This window comes from Engraulis encrasicolus, chromosome 2, assembly GCF_034702125.1.
Source record: "Engraulis encrasicolus isolate BLACKSEA-1 chromosome 2, IST_EnEncr_1.0, whole genome shotgun sequence".
NCBI lineage: Eukaryota > Metazoa > Chordata > Actinopteri > Clupeiformes > Engraulidae > Engraulis > Engraulis encrasicolus.
Window position 1 is genome coordinate 36,949,384 of NC_085858.1, and position 5,000 is coordinate 36,954,383.

A 5,000-nucleotide genomic window follows, 5' to 3' on the forward strand; every position below is an offset into this window, starting at 1 on the left:
ACCATATTTGTGCTACTGCAGAAGTTTGGTGTAATGACATGTTATTTTTGTGGGGAAAGTTTGGAGACGGTGCCCAGTATCCATATGCGCTTGAGTCAAGCTAACCGGAATAAACATCGAATAACACGGCAACTCTGTTGATGTAAGTCTGCGGCAGAAAACACTTCGGGTGTAAAGGTGGATGGGTGTCACGGTTCAAATGGCATTAGGGTGATTCTACTCCGAACCATCGCTTTAAGGGTTTAGGATGGTGATTCAAACAGTTGCTATATGAGGGAGTAAGGCCCAGTAGGCACCTTTGATTTGGACTACTGAAGGTTTTAACCTTTGCCCATGAGAATGCTAGAGCCTATGACTTAAATGGTATGAACTGAGCAATCCATGTGAACAGTCATCACCATCATCATCTCAAAACCACTTATGATCATCATACAAGAAGCAAGACTTTACAATATATCAACTCTTTTCACAGCATATATATCAGTGCATGTTTAGGTTTCTAAACAGTGACGTATTATACACATGCAATAATTCTATGTTTGTGACAAACGAACACAGACAAACGAATTTAACAGTTTTATTATTCTAATGTTCTGTTTCTTCTCCCTTTAAGTATAGGAGACAGTTAAAGACCATTTTAAAAAGCAGGAGGCAGTTTAAGTGGCAGACACACTTAAAAAAGAGTCCTCAACTTAGGTAGACACAACGTCAGGGTTACGACTCCACAGCCACAAAACTCTTTATTGTCTTCTCAAGGTGAAGAGGAATCAGTTAAAACCTGAAGCTGTCGTCTACTTAACGAGACGATGAGCTGGACAGTGGGAAGGTTTAGTCCTAAAACCCATCAGGCGTCAGATGCTTGGAAGGCATAATTCCAGTTGAGCTGATGTTTTGGGGGCCATTAAACCTTGCAGAGACACAACAGACAAGACTTAGACTGACCCTCAAGGTGTGCCACGTCAAAACTGATGGAGAGGCATCTCTCTCTCTCTCTCTCTCTCTCTCTCTCTCTCTCTCTCTCTCTCTCTCTCTGTTTTATGGGGGTCCGGTTTAGCATCTCTGGCGACTGGTGTCGGAAGGGTTGGTTTAGGTATGTGTGTGTGTGTGTGTGCATGTGTGCGTGTGCGTGTGTGCGTGCACGCCCGCGCGTGTGTGTGTGTGTGTGTGTGTGTGTGTGCGTGTTTGTGTGTGAGTGTGTGTGTGTGCACGCGCGTATTATGTTTTTGTGTTTGGGTGTATACGTGTGTCGGAGGAGTTGTGTTGGGTTGGGGGGACATTTTGGGATGGGGGGGGGTTCTTTTTTAAAAGCCTCTCGTTTTCAACGAGGTTGGAAAGTCGTTAAGCCCATCTCCTCCGCTTCCCCCTGTACCCTGTACCTGCCTCCTGCTACCCATTATCGCACCAGGCTTCAATGGACCGACTTTATGGAGGCCTGTTCTGCTGGGTTGCAGGGGTCTAGGGGGGTCTAGGCGGTGGCTTTTGAAGTGCCCGACTACCCGCTAAGAGCCACGGGCACCGGGAGGGAGGCACCGGGCAGGGTCCCCATGTCTTAATGACAGCCTGATGCTGCCACCGAAAACATGCAACCCCCCCTCCAAATTTTGTTGGAGGTGGCAATGCCTGTACCAACACAATGAGAATCTGGGTCAAAGACATAGGCTAACACAAACAAACACTTTCATCACTGTTTCCATCACTCTGCCTATACGACTCTGCAGGTAGCTGGATGCTTTTTCACCAGGGTCTTGGGTTGTATTGAGAAACTTGGCAGGCCTTAATGACAGCCTGATGCTGCCACTGAAAACGTGACAATGCCAGCACCAATGGAGAATCTGGGTCAAAGACATCTTAGATGTGACGGAATCATCCACTCTCATCAGAGTTCCAAATACAGTGCAACATCTCACTCAAAGGGGATGAGTACTATTATCTAAATCTAAAGGCCTTAAGAGAAAAAAAACAAGAACTGAAGACTCAACTCAATATTCAGGGTTACAAATATCACTGCTCTGGAAGGCTCAAGGGGTCTGCAGTGTTTCTGAAGTCTCCAGGTTCCCACTAAGAGCCACAAGCACCGGGAAGCACCAGGCAGACCCGCAAGATCTTAATGACATCATGATGCTCAAAAGGTAGCCCAAAGGTTGCTTGTTCGACTCCTGACCCGCCAGGTTGGTGGGGGAGTATTGGTGCCTTCACGATCTCGGGACCTCTCGAGACAGCTGGCGACACTGCTGATGTAACAACCGAGTTCTGGACTTTGGCGCAAGAACGCCACTGATCCCGGAAAAATGTTTTGTTTTGTTTTTCACCTCCACTTGAGCCTATGAATGCGACTGCAGTCAGATCTTGCAACCTCTGCAGTTGCTTATCCCCTTCAACGCTCGCCTGCAGACTGCCTCCGAGGTCACGCGCCCATGAACTGGTTGGTCAACAACTCACTCACGTGTGTATATGAGTCTTGTCTCACACCCCTACACAAGTTTGCGCAGGTCCCCACTTCAGCTCATCCTTACTGCCTGTCCCCCCACTCCTCACACGTGGTGCGTTAGTAGAGCAAACTGGTGCGAGCTCATCGTCTCGTTCATATTTGTGGCCGACTTTAAATGCGCTGTATTTAATAACACCCACATCGTGACAACAAGTTCTCGCTCACGTGCTTCGTCAATGTTGATCGACAGTAACAGAAGTCGTATGGGGGTACTGTTTACATGTCAGTTGCATGCATGGGCGCCATGTTGATGATGCGTGTGTCCTCACACAAAACATATGCTCGGGAACTCGTTGTTCTACTTCCGCCTGAGATCAACCTCGATAATTATCGATCTGACATTGCGTCACCAAATGTTCACTCCCACTTTCCCGAGGTTTTAGGTCGTTTAGGTTTTAGGCCCCCCCATGAATGACCATGAGACTACTGTTCTATGGTTCAGCTGGCCTTTGGCAATATGATTGGATGACCACTTTCAAGCCTGTTCTTTTCCATTGAATAGACGGCAAGATCCAAGCTTTGGTCTTAATTTTAAATTATATATACATTTTACAGTGACAGAAAGCGTATTGTGCAATATTGACACCCAGGGAGATGCTAGGCAGTGCTCTGGGTAAGCACATCATCAGCAACATGCATGACTCCAAAATTAGGCCAGGCATCAGCAGTTGCTTAATCACCATTGTTCTGTTTGCACGCAAAGCTTACTATACTTACTGTAAATCTCGCCTATACATTACATGTAAGCTACTCTAACCGCACACATGTTTTAATCACACCCACACACACACACACACACACAGATACACACACATGCACACACGCGCGCACACACACACGCACACACACACACAAACACATAGGGTCCAAGTAAAGCTGGCATCAAGCATCACACCCAGCAGGCCCATCAGCCACTTGTTTAGTGTTATCTTTTCCGCGTGTGTCATGTCGTTTTCTGTTTACCTGGCTAAAAGTCGGAACAAGGGGCTTCTTTGTGTGTGTGTGTGTGTGTGTGTGTACCTGTGTCTGTGTGTGTGTGTGTGCCACCCCCTGGGGGTCCCCAAACCAACCTAGGCTCCTTCCCCTCTCCTCTCCCCTCTCCTCTCCCCTCCCCTCCCCTCCCCGGCTCCCCGTCCCCCTGGTCATTTAACAGTGGGGGCCCCCCCGCTGCCCCTTGGCTCCCCATCAAAAATATCACTCTCCCCCCCCGGCCCTCCGGGACCCCCGAGCGCCTGTAAACCCACCGGGGTGCCCTCCACGCCTGCTCCTTGATCCCTGATGCTCTTCCTTTAAAACAAAAAAGCAGGGGGAAAAAAACTGTTGCTGCTGGCAAAAAAAGCTAAACTAAAAGAGGTTTCTGGATCACACCGCCACGTGTAAAAGGGGCACCGGCTGACAAGCTTGGACTAATGGCATCAGGGCCGCCAACAAATTTTCCTGGGCCCAGGACAAAATCATCTGAATGGGCCCCTTACCCAATGCATACAATGTAGTGGGGACCCAATTCTGGGCCCCCTGTCTCCCTGGGCCCAGGACAACATACCCCTTTTTCCCACTTGTCGGAGGGCTTGAATGGCATTAGTCTGCAACAATATGGCAACCCTGGTCTGGGGAGGCTAACAAAGAGCCTGTTTTACAAGAACCTTGTCCATGGTCTTTCATCTGGGCTGAGTTTGGAGCAAAAGGTGCTTACATGTGTGTACGTGAAAGTTCATATAGGCTACATAGTATTATGCCTGTGTCTTGATTTTTGTTATAGATATTTTTTTGGTCTTTTTGACTTATTTATGATAGTATAGTGAAGATGGTGACAGGAAGCGAGTGGAGAGAGAGAGACGGGCCGGCAAAGGACCTGGGGCGGGAAACGAACCCAGGTCTGCTGCATAGTAGACGAGTGCCCTACCGTTAGGTCACGGTGGGGCCCTGTGTCTTGATTTTAACACTATTTTGGGTTCCTGAGTATTGCCAAGTGCCTGCGATGGAGACATTGGAAACAAAGGTTGGAAATTGTGATTGATTCAGCCACTCAGCATGCCATTGTCACAGCCATGGGTTTAGTTCCCACAAAACTACACCTGACTACACGTGGCAGCTCCATACATCACAGGTTCATAGGTTCAGTTCTCACAAGAACTCTCGCTTTCAACTTCAAGTGGAAACACAGGCTTTATAGCCAATGAGAAGGCCTCTACTGGTGTCCTGTAAACAGGCTTCAAAAGGGTCTTCCAGATTTCACACACTCATGATAGCCTAGCTCCTCATGATAGCCTAGTGTCAAAACAGTTTGTGGACTCGGTCCAATAAAACACAATACCCGGGAAGAGAAAGAGAGGGAGTTTTTTCAAGTAAAGTCTGGCTGGAGTAAATCACACTCCTTTGGCAAAATTATGTAACTTAAAACTCCTTCAACTACACATGCTCATATGCAGACTGAGAGAACTACTATGTGTATGTAATCATTGAATGTGCAATCCTTATGCCTTGTTCACACCAATAGCGACCAATGCGAACG